Here is an 18,126-nt window from a genome sequence, read left to right as displayed (position 1 = left end):
ATCTGAAAAGTTTTCAAAATAAATCACTGTTTAAAAATGTATAGTGTGTACCTTCTAAAAATGAAACCTACATCTATCTCTGAGTCATGAAGAATATGTATTACAGTTATAACAACCAACAAGAATGCACTTTTATGTAGAAATCCATGATTAAATTGAGTCTTCCTGACTAGTGATTTAAATCATGGTGCCTTGTGCAACAGTACCACCTAGTGACAAAATAACTGAAGAGCACAAGTTTTAAAACGTTTGTGAAACAGGTAAGTCATGGGTAATTGTGAGTAAATGAAGGTGTCTAAAGAAGAAAAGGAGTACTTGTGGCACCTTAGAGACTAACCAATTTATTTGAGCATAAGCTTTCGTGAACTACAGCTCACTTCATCGGATGTCTAGTAATTCTGCATAGTATGTGCTACAGACTTAGCAGAGATAGGGTATATATCCTACTCTAGGTGCATGCCTGGCTCTCATCAACTGTAATGAAGTTACACATGCCACATACACAACCAACAACCAGTCCATAGGCACAATTACATGAGTTAACAATACCAACAGCTAAGCAACATGACCACAGAACTATAACAACACTACCAACCCCTTCACCTCTCCCATTGACAACAATTAGTCAGCCAACTGATACGCTATCGCTCTTCAGCTAACAAATCATCTACAATAGGTTAAAAGCCAGATTGACAAGACATGCTGGCAACCTCCTAGCCATATAAAAATTAAACCTTATTATCTGAGAATCCAGGGCAGCAATGGATCCAGTAAGATTCCAAGATTTTGTACAGTGAGAAAAGCATGGGCATATATCCTCACTGGATGAGGTAACCCCTCCCACAGCCTCTCCAAAAGCTTCCTCATTGCTACTAAAATCACTTTTGTATTGTTAGGATTGATCTTATGCCAGCTAGACACCTTCCAGGATCCTCCCTAAGCAGAACAGTGAAAAAGCAAGGAGGTTGAAAAATCTGGGTTGAATAAAGATTTTTTTCCTCAGTTGATGTCACAAATCCTTCAGTATATCTGACAATGGCAAGGCAACTAGTGTGCCGTGACCACTGCTTGTTATATTTTTAATAATTTCACTGTTATATGTGTGCATCAATACTCCAAAAAGACCCATATTTTGGAGTTTACTGTATCCACCTTGCACAACCCTACATCATATATCAATTTAAAGCTTATTACATGTATGTTTAGCTGAGGTATGATGTGGAGCTATCAAGTGGTCTTATAAGCCTGTAGGCAAGGTGAAACGATGGTATCCAAAATGAGAAAGTGTCATTTTCCCCATAGTTTCAGAAACACTGTAACGTAACTATGAATACAGTTTTTACTGTTTAAATCAGGGGTCAGCAACCTGCGGCACGCGTGCCAAAGGCATGGGCATGCGAGCTGATTTTTACTGGCATGCTGCTGCCAGCCAGGGTCCTGGCGGCTGGCTCCGCTCAGCCCACCACCGGTCTGGGGTTTTGTCTCCCGGCCCCGCTCAGCCTGCTGCCAGTCTGGAGTTCCAGCTGCCGACCCCTTGCCAGCCGGGGTCTCAGCCACCAGCCCCACTCAGCCCGCTGCCGGCCTGAGTGAATGGAACTAAGGCCAGCAGCAGCTGAGGTAACCCTTCTCACAGCCTCTCCAAAAGCTTCCTCCTTGCTACTAAAATCACTTTTGTATTGTTAGGATTGATCTTATGCCAGCTAGACACCTTCCAGAATCTAGCGGCTGAGTGCAGCCGGTGGCCAGGACCCCGGCAGGCATGAGCTGGCGGATGGAACCCCCAGCTGGCAGTGGGCTGAGCAGGGCTGGCAGCTGGGACCCCGGCTGGCAGGAGCTGGCGGAACCCCAGACCAGCATCAGGTGAGCCGATGCCGGTCTGGGGTTCCGTCCGCCAGCCCCTTGCCAGCCGGGGTCCTGGCCATCAGCCCCGCTCAGCCTGCTGCCAGCCTGGGATACCAGCTGCCGGCCCCGCTCACCTCACTTCTGGTCTGGGGTTCCAGCTGTCCAGCCCCCTAGCCCTGCTCAGCCCTCCTGCTGGCTTGGGGTCCTGGCAGCCGGCCCAGGGCTCTGCTTCTGGCCTAGTCCCAACGCTCTGCAGCCCTTATAAAAATTACACTACAATTTGCTTAAAAACTTGAAAACTTAAAAGCTTAGTATATTACTGTAATCGTTAAAAATGTATAATGTATAATAAATACATAGGTTTGATGAAACAAAAGTAGTTGTACTTATATGCTTGTGCTTAATTTGTGTTTTCAATGATTTACCTTTTAAAAAAAATCTCGCATGTCTCGCACCCCCAGAAAGAGTATCTCGCACCCCCAGGGGGTGCATGCACCCCAGGTTAAGAACCACTGCACTAAACTGATAATATCTGCATTTTAATTTAATTTTAAATGAAGCTTCTTAAACATTTTAAAAACCTTGTTTACTTTACATACAACAATAGTTTAGTTATATAATATAGACTTATAGAGAGAGACCTCCTAAAAACGTTAAAATGTATTATCGGCATGCAAAACCTTAAATTAGAGTGAATAAATGAAGACTCAGCACACCACTTCTGAAAGGTTGCCAACCCCTGGTTTAAGTTAATTCCAACTCCTTAATGTGGTATTTATTGGTCAAAGCTACCAAACAACAATGTAGTAAAAGATTTTTATTAGTTTTGCATGATCAAGTATTTTTTTTCAGAAATGATTAAACTGTTTAGCATGTGGCAAAAATGGCAAATATCAACATTATGCAATTATCTACCATGAAATGTTTTCACATCACATATTCTTAATTGTCAAAGTATCTCATCCATATCTTCAACTGAAATTTACTGCCCAGATCAGTTTCACACTGAAGGTAGTATGCTAGTAGCAGCAGACTCTATGTCCATAGTTTGTAATGCACAGTGGGTAGATATAAATGTACATGAATTCTTAACGTAATGCTTCTCCATTTGTAAGCTTTCATACGTACTATGTAGCATCTAGTCTGCCTGGTAGATTATAATTTGTAATTGCTCCATGCATGCAATACGAGCCTTTGAAATATTCTCGAAACTAGCTATTAATTCAGTGACACTTTTTAGTATTAAAGATAATACACAGCTTCGTACTGGGCTTCAGACAAAGTGCTCACTAAACAAAAATGGCAATTTTGATACTAATGTAGATCTAATTTAGCACAAGTCTATATACTTGTACAAAATGAAAAATGGTGGTACTGGTGGTGGTAATGCTAATATATTTTGGGAATTTTACCGCTACAAGGACATTACAGTATTTGAAGATATGGTGGATACAAGCCCCTTAAAGTTTACATCAAAGAGAAAAAGACTCTCCATAAACTTTTAAAAATGTGGTATTTATCAAGAAAATCAAAAGAAAGCAAAACTGTCAAAAGCCACCAGTGCTGGACAGAAATCAGGAAAGATGAATTGTATTGGCAGCTACTTGATGAGTTATTATCTAATTTGGATGATGTGGAAACAATACTCAATCACAGGGGTTGCTTTCAGAAATACACAAGCAAACTGAATTTGGAACATGTCAGAGTAGTATTGAACCCAGGGAAAAAAAGGACTCAAAATTTGATCAGAGCATCACGTTTTCCTGCTTCTAGAGCAGGGGTGGGCAAACTTTTTGGCCCACGAGCCACATTGGGGAATAGAAATTGTATGGCGGGCCATGAATGCTCACAAAATTGGTGTTGGGTTGCGGGCAGGGTTGCTGGCTCTGGGGTGGGGCTGAGGAGTTTGGAGTGCAGGAAGGTGCTCTGGGCTGGGACTGAGGGGTTCGGAGGGTGGGAGGGGAATCAGGGCTGGGGCAGGGGTGCTGGTTCTGGCTGGGAGTGCGGGCTCTGGGGTGGGGCTGGGGATGAGAGGTTTGGGGTGCAGGAGGGTGCTCCAGGCTGGGATTGCAGGGTTTGGAGAGCGGGATCAGGGCTGGGGGAGGGGGCTAGGGAGAGGCTCAGGGGGTGCAGGCTCCGAGTGGTGCTTACCTCAAGAGGATCGTGGAAGTAGCGGCATGTCCCTTCTCCGGCTCCTACGCAGAGGCGCGGCCAGGTGGCTCTGCATGCTGCCCCATTGACAGGCACCACCCTTACAGCTCCCGTTGGAGTACATAGGAGCTGGAGTGGGGCCATGCCAGGGCTTCTGGGAGCTGCGTCGTGCAGCCCTGACCCTGCGCCCAACCCATTCTGGAGTGCCGGAGCGGGGCCGAGCCGCATGGTGCAGCCCCAACCCAGCACTGGCAGAGCGGGGCTGAGCCACGTGGTGCGGCCCCGGCCCAGCGCCCTGGCCGGAGCACCAGCCAGCTTAAAATGGCTCGCGGGCCACATCCGGCCCGCAGGCCATCGTTTGCTTGCCCACCCCTGTTCTAGAGGCACAAGAACTCCAGCAATTGATCTTGGTGCATTGTTTGCTTGAGAAAAACATACAAGACAGACAAGAAACTTCATAAAATAGAAACATCTGAGAGAGCAACCCATCTAAGGAAGGCAGCACTTCAACCAAGAGGCGATGACAAGTTGAGCAGACTATCTGTGGAAGATCTGATTGCTAAGGATGCACTTTATTACTTAACACGCCCTTTTTCCTGCTTGGGTAAAACAAATCTTAAAGAAAAACCATCTAGTTATACTGCAACAATCCAATGATAATGCTACACTTTATCATCTGATTGAAGAGAGAGAAATGATCTTATGTACAACAAAAAAGCTCTTCGCCTGTCCAAGCTGCTACAAAGCTATTACGTCCTACTTCCCTGAGACGTCAAAACTGCACACTATTCCAGTAGTAAATTACAGGCAAGATTAGAAAAACAACTATGGTTCTGCAATTTCATTCCATACACAGCAAGGACAAGGTAAGTCTACCATTTATTCTATACAGCACAACATTAGCTGATGGTATCCAAGCTCCTAGTAATCTGAAGCAGGAACTTAAGTCAGTATTTTGTCAATGTTCTTCTGGTGAGTAAGAGTGATGAACAGCTTTCAAATGAACAAGTGTTTTTTTATAATGCCGCTTCAATCCTTGTCTGAAATATTCAGAATATTATCCAAAGCTAGGTGACTGCAGTTTACTGACGTCAGCTACTTTTTTGTGCCCCAATAGGTGCAGGAGTTTGCCCTCAGGTTGATAAAGAGGTATATAATTGAGCCAGCAAAGAGTGTCAGCCTTTCAAAGAAAATGTATCTCAATAGCACAGTGCACAGTGTTTAACAGTTCCACAATTATTACACCAGTGCACATAAGCCTTGCTTCACAGCTATACCATGAGTTAGGGTCTTGCAATTTAATTGACATACTACACCTTCACGGATTCCACATCAATTACTATTAGCTGCATCACTAGTGCTGCAAAAACTGAAGTAGGAGACTCCAGAGAGGTGTGTTCACCAGCATGAGGTGAACTGATCCACCTCATGCTGGTACAAACCTCATGCATGAAGGAGATAATAATATAGACATCAATGCAGAGATCACTGATGGAAAAAATACCTTCAATTCAACAGCTAGAGTGGTATTTCAAGAACAGTCAGCAGATAGTCCAGCATCACAAGAAATATCACTGAAGCACAGGAAAGAAAAATCACTTTATTCTCCCCGGGCAATGAGAGTCTCTTATGCAGTGTCTCTAATCAGAACAATCTTCCCTGCACAAAATTGTGTACATGCCAAGGCAATGAAGACTGTGGAATCCCATTCAATCCCAACAGAGATAATGATAAACAAGATACAGAGAATACGCTTGACTGGAATAATCAACAGCGCTATTACATTTCAGTAACACCTGTACACGTTTATTATTAGATTTTATTTTACCCTTCAGGTTATTGTTGTGATGCTTTGAGGTCACAAAAAAATCCAGTTTTATGTCTTGAAATAGTTATTAAACAGAAACTAATGCAAATATTTCAGAGTGCTCATTTTAATATGTCAATGGTGTCATTGTTTATCCCCATTTCTATGGTAACAGAACCACTTGACAGCTCCACATCATACCTCATCTTAAAGTAGACATAATAAGCTTTCAAATGATGTATGTTGTGCAAGTGTGTAGAGAGGGTACAATAAGTCAACCAAATTAGTACAATCTGCCACTCGCCTATTACCTGTCCTCCTCTCCATTTGTTGTATACAACTGTCATCACTTAGCTTATCAAATAGAAGCTAAGGATGACAATCACAATCTGTAAGTACGTACAAGGGAAACAGAAATCGGATAATAGGTGGGTCTTCAATCTAGAAGAAAGGTATAACAACATCCAATAGCTGGAAGTTGAAACTAGACAAATACAGACCCAAGAAAAGGCACAGTTTTTAACGGTCATGGTACAGTAACTCCTCACTTAACGTTGTCCGGTTAACATTGTTTCGTTGCTGATCCTTTAGAGAACATGCTGGTTTAAAGTTGCTCAATGCTCACTTATAACGTTTGACAGCTGCCTGCTTTGTCCACTGCTTGCAGAAAGAGCAGCCTGTTGGGGGCTTGGAACAGGGTGGGCTAGCAGCCCCCCTATCAGCTCCCCACTCCCCTAAGTTCCCTGTGCTGGCTATCAACTGTTGGGCAGTTCAGCTGTCCCCCCACTGCCGTGTGCTGCTCCTATCCTCTGACTTGGCGCTGCTCCCAGGAGCCTCCTGCTTGCTGTCCGGGGGGCGGGGGGGGGGGGGAAGAGGAGAAGGGTGCTAATGTCAGGGTGTCCCCCTCCCTCGCACTCCTGCCCCCGCTCCTTTACCCCATCTCCACAGAGCAAGGGGGGACACAACAGGGCACAGGATGGAGGGAGCCTGCTGGCAGCAGCAGCTGTCTCAACTTGCTGATCTACTTAAAAAGGCAGTGTACTTAGAGTGGGGTCAGAGTTCTTAAAGGGGCAATGCACATCTCTCTCTCTCTCTCTCTCACACACACACAGTGTGTGTGTGTGTCTGTCTCTCTCTGCCATGCTGTCTCCCCTCCATCCATTCGTGTTGCCTTGTAGAGCATGAGGCTACCTTAACAACGTGTTAACCCTTGAGGGCTCAGCCAGAATGCTGGTTCATCATTTAGCAGGAAGGCATTCCCTGGGAAATATCCCACCCTCTTCCACTCTCTGACTTCACCACCTCAACCAAGCTTCATTAATTCTTATGGGGAAATTGGATTCGCTTAACATCATTTCACTTAAAGTAGCATTTTTCAGGAACATAACTACAACCTTAAGTGAGGAGTTACTGTAATTAATCAGTGGAACAATTCACCAAGGTCTGTGGACTAGTGTTCCCTCTAATTTTTTATGTCCATGTGTGGAATGAATTTTGTTATGTGCACCAATATGGAGGTGATGTGGGGTGGGGCTGAAGGGCTTGGAGTGTGGGAGGGTGCTCAGAGCTGGGGCAGAGGGTTAGGGTGTGTGGGGGGGGTGAGGGCTCTGGCTTTGGAGTACAGGAGGGGGCTCAGGGCTGGGGCAGAGGGTTGGGATGTGGGGGGGGCTCTGGGGTGGGGCCAGGGATGAGGGGTTTGGGGTGCAGGCTGCCCTTGGGCTGCAGTGGGGAGAGAAGACTCTTCCCAGCCCTCTCTTGCCACAGCAGCTCGGGGCCAGATGAGAGGTGCCTCTTCCCGGCCGCAGCAGCTCCAGCGGGGCTGGGTTGGGCTGAGCTGAGGCGGGGAATGGGCTCCTCTCCCTGGCAGCTGCAGCAGGGCTGGGCTGGGCCAGAGGGAGGGGCTCCTCTCCCCGCTGGCGTGGCCTTTGAGAGCCTGCTGCGCAGCCTTACAGGGAATTTAGCTGTGGACTCTCCATCACGGAAAATCTCCAAATCAAGGCTGGATGTTTTTCTAATAGATATGCTCTAGATCAAATTCAAGGAAATCCTATAGTCTGATCTCCTGCATAACACAGGCCATATGATTGTATTTGTTCTTTCTGGCCTTATAATTTATGAAACTCTCATCATTTTGAAAATCTTCTCACATTATCTATTATCATTTCTTCACTCCATTCAAGAACTTTCTTTGTTCAGCTTTGGGCATTATGAGTCAGCAGCTTTGCATTTATTATAGTTATAATGAGAAAGTACTATCTAGTGAACTCATCGCTGTAGACTGAAAAATAAGATAAGGTAGCCATTAATATATAGAAGCACATTATTAAATGCTCTACCCACCCTCCAGCGGTTTCTAGATTCTATCAAATCAATGCTCCTCAACAGTTTACAACTCCACTCACCCCTGCCTTCAGCATCTCAAGTGATTTGATTCCACCTATTAGCCATGCCCCTTTCTCCAATCACTAATGACTCCACTTAGTTACCTTCCCCTCTTCCTTCTAGACAGTTTTATACAGTATCGTAATTGCCAGGCAGCTGACTGAGGTAGGAGCCAGATGCAGACTGGAGCAAGGGCTGGCTAGTGTGGAAACAGGCATGGGCTGGAGCAGGAGCAAGGGCCAGATGGAGCAGATTTGGGAGAAGGAGCACGGGCTGGCTGGAGCCTATCTGAGAGGAGGAACAGGAGCAACAGCAAGGGCAGTCTATCAAAACTACTTGGCAGTGGAAGTGTTCCAAGCCAGGTAGTGACTTTGAGCAGACTGGACAGACTGCATCCCTTAAGAGCCTGTACATCTGCCTTGGGATCACCAGGATGGGTCCTTGCCTGTGGATTGGCTGAACAGCATCGGGCCTATCATCACTTTCTCTAGCTCAGGGGTGAGCTAGGAGTCCTTTCCATGCAGCAGTTTGCGTCTCCTATCTGGGAGCATGCAAGCCACTTGCACACACTAGCACGACCAGGGATAGCTGCCGGTGAGGTCATTACAGTAAGTACTGAATCATCCATAAAGGATCAAGAACTTGTTGACTAATCAGTGGTGTTAGAATAACAGCATCACTGGACTTGATCAAAAGGAAAAAATCAAATAGATTCTTTACTTTCACACTCTCTTACATGTGATGTCTGGATTCAACAATGACTATGTCTGTCTGTCTCCTAAGCAGAACAGGTAGATGAGAACATATTACATCTGTGATCTGTAGCCTACACAGGTTCTCCATTCTATATTATATCTATTTCAGAGTGCTGGTCCTCCTCTTCAAAATCCTTAATTGGCTAAAGTCAACTACCTCAAAGCATGCCTCTCCCCTAGAACACAAGTGTGATGCAGTTGTCATCATGTAGAATTCAGCTTCTTGAGACCAAAGTATAGAACTACAACCTCAGTAAGGGTGGTCTGGAGAACAGAGTCCTACCATGACAATAACTGAAACTTAAAGCACTCTATTTGACACCTAGAGACCAGAGAGATTGGTGGTGCAATACAGATACATACATATTCCCTTACAGTTATACACATTTTAGTATAATAATTGCAAATTATCAAAATCCTTGTTTTGCTACTGCATGTTTCAAACCATGGCCATTTTGGTGTCATTAGAAACACTGCATGTGCATACTGTCCATATTCTACAGTATGCATCTTGTGAGGTTTTTTCTTCATTTGTTTTTTTTTAAACAATAAATAAAATCAGATTAACTTACCCATATTATATGTTTATCTCCAAATTTAAATTCAGGTATTCAAAAACAAGAATGGTATTGCGACATGTCTCTCAGAACAGTAATTTCTTAAAAAGTCAAATAAAGCTACGTTTTATACAAAAGTACTTTTCGAATTCACACACAATCACACACTGCTGTAGATTTTGTTCTTAATGGTGTTTAAAATCAGTTATCTTTGAAAACAGATTATTCCTTACATAATACAAATATCAGATAGCCAGGTGTTCCATCTTAAATTCTATAATGCTTATTCTTCAATTTTCATACGATGTATAATTCAGCAATTTACATCTCGGAATTTACAATCCTTTCATATGACTGAAGTATTAAAAATCTAATACTAGATTTCAAAAAATATTAACTAATGGGAATTATTGTTTTGATCTTATACCATTTTAGTAATTTAATACGAATATGTTTTACTGTAAAGTGTCTGTGATACTTTTCATGATAGATACTACATAAAATACATTCTAAAAAGATCTCTGTACCTGAAAAGGGGTCTTTTTTAAAAATTATATTTACATTACAAAATATTCAGTTTTACAACTACAATATTTGATGGATGAAGAGTGGGAATTCTTGTTCTGCCAAGATAAAAATCTGGGAAGCAGCTCAAATTCCACTGATCTTCCCTAAGGAAGTACATCATGTTACATAGGATACAGAGGTAACTGAAATAAGTGAAAAATCTTTGCAGCCTAACACTTTTATAAAGTGCAATTTTCCTCTTGATTCCTATATGCAACAATATACATCCAGAAGAGGAGAATGGTTATTTAATCATCAGGAGAAGAGCTTTTTAGTGAGTGTTTCTCTTTCTGAATTAATAGGGGAATTATTAGCTCCTAGGAATCAAAGATCTATGATTTTCAGTGAGGTGAGATCTTCATGCAAATTGCATGAAAGAAAGCCTTTATTCTGCTCTCAAGGCTCTCCTGTGTATATTTAAAAAAAAAAACATTATTAATTCTTCAACCAGAGTAAGTCATTACATATCACAATGACTTCTCAATATGCAGCAGAAGAGCAGGATAAAGGTTCATGGAACCAGCTCACTGTAGCACAAATGGTCATTCAATATGAAAGGTTGTAAATGCTAAACTCTGCGGGGTTAGCTAGTGCAACTTAAAGTGCAACTCTCTGACCCTGCCAGCACCATGTGCATATTTTGCCATCGTTTTGTTATTTTAGACATAATGCAAATAGTGATATTAACAAACAGCAAGAGGGAAAGGGGAAGGAAGGCCAGGGTTACAGAAAAAATAAATCAGTTACGCTATTCCGGTCTACACATATCTTGATGTTCCTTTAAATTAAATATTTTCTACCCTACATATCTATGTATACACATCTGTTTATACACAAAAAAAATTATTAACTTAAGGTTGCTACTGTATCCCACCAACACAAACCACACAAAGTAAGGAAATCAGCAGTTAAGTCATTCAACATCCCTATTCCCCATCCTCAGAACCTCTTCTCAGTCTCAACTGTGCCAATTTTTAAAAAGGCTAAACGGGATGATTCAGGTAATTATAGACCTGTCAGCCTAACATTGATCCCAAGCAAGATAATGGAGCAGCTGATCCGGGGCTCAATTAATAACGAACTAAAGGAGTGTAATGTAATTAATGCAAATCAACATTGGTTTATGGAAAACAGTTCCTGTAAAACTAACCTGGTATCTTTTTTGGATGAGATTACAAATTTGATTGATAGACATAATAGTGCTGATGTAATATGCTTAGACTTCTGTAAGAAAATTGATTTGATACCACAAGACATTTTTATTAACATGACACACATTAAATTAATTAAAAACTGGCTAACTGATAAGTCTCAAAATGTAACTGGAAACAGGGAATTATCATCAAAGTGGGTGTGTTTCCAGTGGGATCCTGCAGGGATCTGTTCTTGGCCCTACACTATTTAATATTTTTATCAATCTAGAAGAAAACAAAATAACAACTGATAAAAGTTCACAGATGACACAAAATGGGGGAGTAGTAAATAATTAAGAGGACAGGTCCCTGATTTAGAGCAATCTGAATCACTTAGTAAACTGAGCACAAGCAAACAATGTGTGTTATAATATGGCTAAATGTAAATGAATGAATGTAAGTGTAGGAATGAAGAATGTAGGTCATATTTACAGGAAGGAGGACTCTATTATGAGCTGCAGTGCCTCTGAAAAATATTTGGGGGTTGTGGTGGATAATCAGCTTAATATGAGCTCCCAATGTGCACTGTGGCCAAAAGAGAGAATGCGATCATTAAATGCATAAACTGGAGAATCTTGAATTGGAGTAAAGAGGCTATTTTACCTCTGTATTTGGCTGCTGGAATACTGTGGCCAGTTCTGGGGCCCACAACTCAAGAAGGATGTTGATAAACTGGAGAGCCAAAAGAATGATTAAAAGCATTAGAAAACATTCCTTATGGTGATAAACTCAAAGACCTCAATCTAATTAGCTTAAAGGGAAGGTTATGGGATGACTTGGTTATAGTCTATAAGAATCTACGTGGGGAACAAATGTTTAGCAATGGGCTCTTCATTCTAACAGACAAAGGTATAAATTATATCATCCGATGGCTGGAAATGGAAGATAGACAAATTCAGTCTGGAAATAAGGCATAAATTTTTGACAGAGTAATTAACCATTGGAACAATTTACCAAGGGTTGAGGTGGATTTTCCATCACTGAGCCAAATCATCTTTGCAGTTCTACCATCTGGACTCTGATTTGCAAAAGCTCTGAGCGCTCACAACAAGAAATGAAGCTACTGGGAGCTGTGTTTTGAACATATGAATCAGGCACAAAGTATCTCATAGAATCATAGAATAACAGAGTTGGAAGGGACCTCGGGAGGTCATCTAGTTCAATCCCCTGCTCGAAGCAGGTCCAATCCCCAACTAAATCATCCCAGCCCAGGCTTTGTCAAGCCTGACCTTAAAAACCTCTAAGGAAGGAGATTCCACCACCTCCCTAGGTAACCCATTCCAGTACTTCACCACCTTCCTAGTGAAAAAGTTTTTCCTAATATCCAACCTAACCCCCTTCCCCACCCACACTGCAATTTGAGACCATTACTCCTCGTTCTGTCATCTGCCCACCACTGAGAACCGTCTAGAGCCATCCTCTTTGGAACCCCCTTTCAGGTAGTTGAAAGCAGCTATCAAATCCCCCCTCATTCTTCTCTTCTGTAGACTAAACATCCCCAGTTCCCTCAGCCTCTCCTCATAAGTCATGTGTTCCAGTCCCCTAATCATTTTTGTTGCCCTCCGCTGGACGCTTTCCAATTTTTCCATACCCTTCTTGTAGTTTGGGGCCCAAAACTGGACACAGTACTCCAGATGAGGCCTCACCAATGTCAAATAAAGGGGAACGATCACGCCCCTCGAACTGCTGGCAATGCCCCTACTTATACAGCCCAAAACGCCATTGGCCTTCTTGGCAACAAGGGCACACTATTGACTCATATCCAGCTTCTCGTCCTCTGTAACCCCTAGGTCCTTTTCTGCAGAACTGCTGCCTAGCCATTCCGTCCCTAGTCTGTAGCGGTGCATGGGATTCTTGCGTCCTAAGTGCAAGTCTCTGCACTTCTCCTTGTTGAACTTCATCAGATTTCTTTTGGCCCAATCCTCCAATTTGTCTAGGTCCCTCTGTATCCTATCCCTACCCTCCACCATATTTACCTCTCCTCCCAGTTTAGTGTCACCTGCAAACTTGCTGAGGGTGCAATCCACACCATCCTCCAGATCACTTATGAAGATACTGAAAAAAACCGGCCCCAGGACCAACCCTGGGGCACTCCACTTGATACCAGCTGCCAACTAGACATGGAGCCATTGATCACTAGCAGTTGAGCCTGACAATCTAGCCAGCTTTCTATCCACCTTATAGTCCATTCATCCAGCCCATACTTCTTTAACTTGCTGACAAGAATACTGTGGGAGACCGTGTCAAAAGTTTTGCTAAAGTCAAGGAATAACACATCCACTGCTTTCCCCTCGTCCACAGAGCCAGTTATCGCATCATAGAAGGCAATTAGATTAGTCAGGCATGACTTGCCTTTGGTGAATCCATGCTGACTGTTCCTGATCATTTTCCTCTCCTCTAAGTGCTTCAGAATTGATTCCTTGAGGACCTGCTCCATGATTTTTCCAGGGACTGAGGTGAGGCTGACTGGCCTGTAGTTCCCAGGATCCTCCTCCTTCCCTTTTTTAAAGATGGGGACTACATTAGTCTTTTTCCAGTCACCCGGGACCTCCCCCGATCGCCATGAGTTTTCAAAGATAATGGCCAATGGCTCTGCAATCACATCCGCTAACTCCATTAGCGCTCTCGGATGCAACGCATCCAGCCCCATGGACTTGTGCTCGTCCAGCTTTTCTAAATAGTTCCTAACCACTTCTTTCTCCACAGAGGGCTGGTCACCTCCTCCCTATGCTGTGCTGCCCAGTGCAGTAGTCTGGGAGCTGACTTTGTTCGTGAAGACAGAGGCAAAAAAAAGCATTGAGTACATTAGCTTTTTCCACATCCTCTGTCACTAGGTTGCCTCCCTCATTCAGTAAGGGGCCCACACTTTCCTTGACTTTCTTCTTGTTGCTAACATACCTGAAGAAACCCTTCTTGTTACTTTTAACATCTCTTGCTAGCTGCAACTCCAGGTGTGATTTGGCCTTCCTGATTTCACTCCTGCATGCCTGAGCAATATTTTTATACTCCTCCCCGGTCATTTGTCCAATGTCTTGTAAGCTTCTTTTTTGTGTTTAAGATCAGCAAGGATTTCACTGTTAAAACAAGCTGGTCGCCTGCCATATTTACTATTCTTTCTACACATCAGGATGGTTTATCCCTGTAACCTCAATAAGGATTCTTTAAAATACAGCCAGCTCTCCTGGACTCCTTTCCCCCTCATGTTATTCTCCCAGGGGATCCTGCCCATCAGTTCTCTGAGGGAGTCAAAGTCTGCTTTTCTGAAGTTCAGGGTCCGTATTCTGCTGCTCTCCTTTCTTCCTTGTGTCAGGATCCTGAACTCGACCGTCTCATGGTCACTGCCTCCCAGGTTCCCATCCACTTTTGCTTCCCCTACTAATTCTTCCCGGTTTGTGAACAGCAGGTCAAGAAGAGCTCTGCCCCTAGTTGGTTCCTCCAGCACTTGCACCAGGAAATTGTCTCCTACACTTTCCAAAAACTTCCTGGATTGTCTGTGCATTGCTGTATTGCTCTCCCAGCAGATATCAGGGTGATTGAAGTCTCCCATGAGAACCAGGGCCTGCGATCTAGTAACTTCCATGAGTTGCCGGAAGAAAGCCTCGTCCACCTCATCCCCCTGGTCTGGTAGTCTATAGCAGACTCCTACCACGACATCATCCTTGTTGCTCACACTTCTAAATTTAATCCAGAGACTCTCAGGTTTTTCTGCAGTTTCATACCGAAGCTCTGAGCAGTCATACTGCTCTCTTACATACAATGCAACTCCCCCACCTTTTCTCAAGTTGGCATCCAAAATTAATGGATAATTTTGACAATTTTGGTTTAAATCTTTCTGTGCCTCAGTTCCCAATCTGTAAAATATGGATAATATTGCCTTATCTCACTTTGTAGCACTTCATAAACATTAACAAAGGTGATAAGCACTACAGAAAAATATGTGAAGTAATAAGTCTGTATTCAGTATGTGGTTTGGAAGGTGTGCCATAAATATGGCCTGTGGCCACACATGGGTGATGCTAGAAATAAATATTCATTAGTTAGCTGTTTAGTGAACGGAGACCATCCTGCTCACTGAATACAGCAGGGATCCTATGGAAAAATAGTATGTGATCATGTGCTGAAAGGGGCGAAATTAAGGGTCCATAAGTAATCTTAATTCTGGCAATGCATAACTTTTGAGTGTTTGATTTGACAAATGTAGTAACTAAAACTAAAGAATGAAAGACCTTTAAAGGAAGAAAAACAGTTGACAGTAAAGATTGGAGACTTTTTACAGAACTAGAGAAAGCAAAGGAAATTCCTACTCCACTGGATTTATCAACAACAAGAAAGTTTCTGAATTAAGAGAATAAGGAGAAGCCTTTCCGAACGATCAGCAAGTCATTCTCTTAAAGGATTCAGAAAGGCAGATCTGAAAAGCAGGTAAATGTGGACCATATGACTTGTTATATGATAGCCGATTGAAAATAGCCAAATAAACTACACTTATCCACTGGTCACAGGAATAAGTCAAAACAGCAAGTAAGCTACTATTTAACTGAGTATGCTCCACTTTAAGACACATGTATTATAGAGATTTCATATAGTACCAAGAAAGTTATGTAAACTATGTAGTTAATCGTGCAGTTAAATATTATTACATTTATAAAAACAATAGAAAAAAGATTAGGTTCATGACTAAAAGTGCAGTAACATAGGAAAAAAGTAAATCCAGTTAATTATTTAATATTTTCAAACTCTCCACTTTAACATAGCATTAGTATTTCATAGCAAGTGGCAAAAAGTTAAATGTGTATGGTTTGATTAGAGTAGCATGACCTCACTATCATAACTATTTTCATATCACAAAAATAAAACAAACAATGTAGAATAGTAAAATACCTAATTTCACAGAAAGAAAAGGAGTACTTGTGGCACCTTAGAGACTAACCAATTTATTTGAGCATAAGCTTTCGTGAGCTACAGCTCACTTCATCTGATGCATACTGTGGAAAGTATAGAAGATCTTTTTATACACACAAAGCATGAAAAAATGGGTGTTTACCACTACAAAAGGTTTTCTCTCCCCCCACCCCACTCTCCTGCTGGTAATAGCTTATCTAAAGTGATCACTCTCCTTACAATGTTTATGATAATCAAGTTGGGCCATTTCCAGCACAAATCCAGGTTTCCCACACACACACACACACACACACCCCACCCTGGATTTGTGCTGGAAATGGCCCAACTTGATTATCATACACATTGTAAGAAGAGTGATCACTTTAGATAAGCTATTACCAGCAGGAGAGTGGGGTGGGGGGAGAGAAAACCTTTTGTAGTGGTAAACACCCATTTTTTCATGCTTTGTGTGTATAAAAGGATCTTCTATACTTTCCACAGTATGCATCCGATGAAGTGAGCTGTAGCTCACGAAAGCTTATGCTCAAATAAACTGGTTAGTCTCTAAGGTGCCACAAGTACTCCTTTTCTTTTTGCAAATATAGACTAACACGGCTGTTACTCTGAAACCTAATTTCACAGGTCACCCTGTAATGATTTTCAAAATAATGACATTTATAGAATGTTGCGGCAGATATTAAAAAGTCTAAATTGCCTTTTCCAATAATGAGGGCACACAGACCCAAATTTATAGGAAATGTTTGCATCTTAATAGATGTCAAGTGGTCTAGAACATGAAATGTGACTTTTATACAGTGCAGACATCTACCATTAGTTTTCAGCCTTATTATTATATCAATTTATAGGATTTTCTATGGTGCACACTGTGGTATCTGAGCACCTGATGAGTAATGAGTATATTTTCGCAATATCTTGTGGGGTAAGGAAGTACTATTATCCTCATCTTATAGATGGATGAACTGAGGAACAGACAAATTAAAGTGACTTGTCCAAAGTTGCACTGGAAGGTTGTGGCATAGCGAGCAAAAGAACCCAGACACACTGAGTCGCATCCATTACTTTACCTCAAAAACCATCTTTCCTTTCTCAGTGAAAAGTAGTGGATTCTTCTTCCTTTATTGAAAGAAAACTTGATGCAGCCTAGGGAAATTTTATCCTCTTTATTGTCTTATCAACAAATATCTGAACTAGACAATGAAAAGGCACTCTAGTTCTTTGTTGCCAGAATTTCAGTGCTAGCATAATGAATCAGAGAAAAGGAAGAGACTGAGAAAGAAAATATTAAATATTACATTTGTAACGGCATTATTAATTTTTTAATTGCCAAGATTGGGGATGGGAGTAAGTTCAGTTTTAGTTTTGCTAAGTCAAAATTGTTTGTATGTATTTTTTGTGAGAATTTTGTACTTTTGGAGCTGTTAAATTAACGGAATATTATTTTTAATTTTTTTGTTTAATACTGCAGCAACACTTCAGTATTGCAAAAAGGGGTTGCTACTACTGCTAACAGGAATGAAAACTGAAAGTTCCAGGAACAGAGGCAAATATGTAACCAAATGAATGCTTACAAGAAAACAAAACAAAAAAGAACTCTACGTCTCCTGTATGTGAAGGCAGGAGTTACTCTGGAAATCGCCTTAACTAACGATACAATATAGTTTTTCTTCTTATAGCGTTTCTGCAGTGCACAATCTCATCCACTGCTTCACAAGCTTGCCTCTAGGGTATTGTTAGATTTATACCAGAACTGATTAGGGTTGAGCTCTGCTAGTTCGAAGAGCTCACTCCTTAATATTCATGATGGAAGGTCAAACTAAATTAAAACTACATAGTACCTGCAGGTTCCATGGTACTATTTGACTACTCTTTGGCTAGGGCAGCCAACATAAACCTCAGCACTAAAAGAAACAGAACCCGCAGCGTGATCTTTTTCTGAATCCTCTTTCCAGATAAGATAGTTTGGAGTATGC

At 42.1% G+C, this 18,126-nt stretch overlaps 1 protein-coding gene across 11 annotated transcripts in view; it reads right to left on the bottom strand.

Annotated features, from left to right (window-relative positions):
• RALGPS1 (Ral GEF with PH domain and SH3 binding motif 1) overlaps positions 1–18,126 on the bottom strand; it is a 399,374-nt gene that overhangs the window by 357,971 nt on the left and 23,277 nt on the right. Inside the window, exon 1 of one of the 11 annotated variants that reach the window (XM_073315017.1) lies at positions 11,858–11,899. The exons of the other annotated variants lie outside the window; for them this stretch is intronic. The gene's annotated coding sequence lies outside the window, so the exon portion shown is untranslated. Of the gene's footprint in view, positions 1–11,857; positions 11,900–18,126 lie in introns of those variants that run through there. 11 annotated transcript variants of the gene reach the window in all.

This window comes from Lepidochelys kempii, chromosome 16 (assembly GCF_965140265.1).
Source record: "Lepidochelys kempii isolate rLepKem1 chromosome 16, rLepKem1.hap2, whole genome shotgun sequence".
Taxonomy (NCBI): domain Eukaryota; kingdom Metazoa; phylum Chordata; order Testudines; family Cheloniidae; genus Lepidochelys; species Lepidochelys kempii.
The sequence above is the reverse complement of the archived record's forward strand: the minus strand, read 5'-3'. Positions and strand labels throughout refer to the sequence as shown.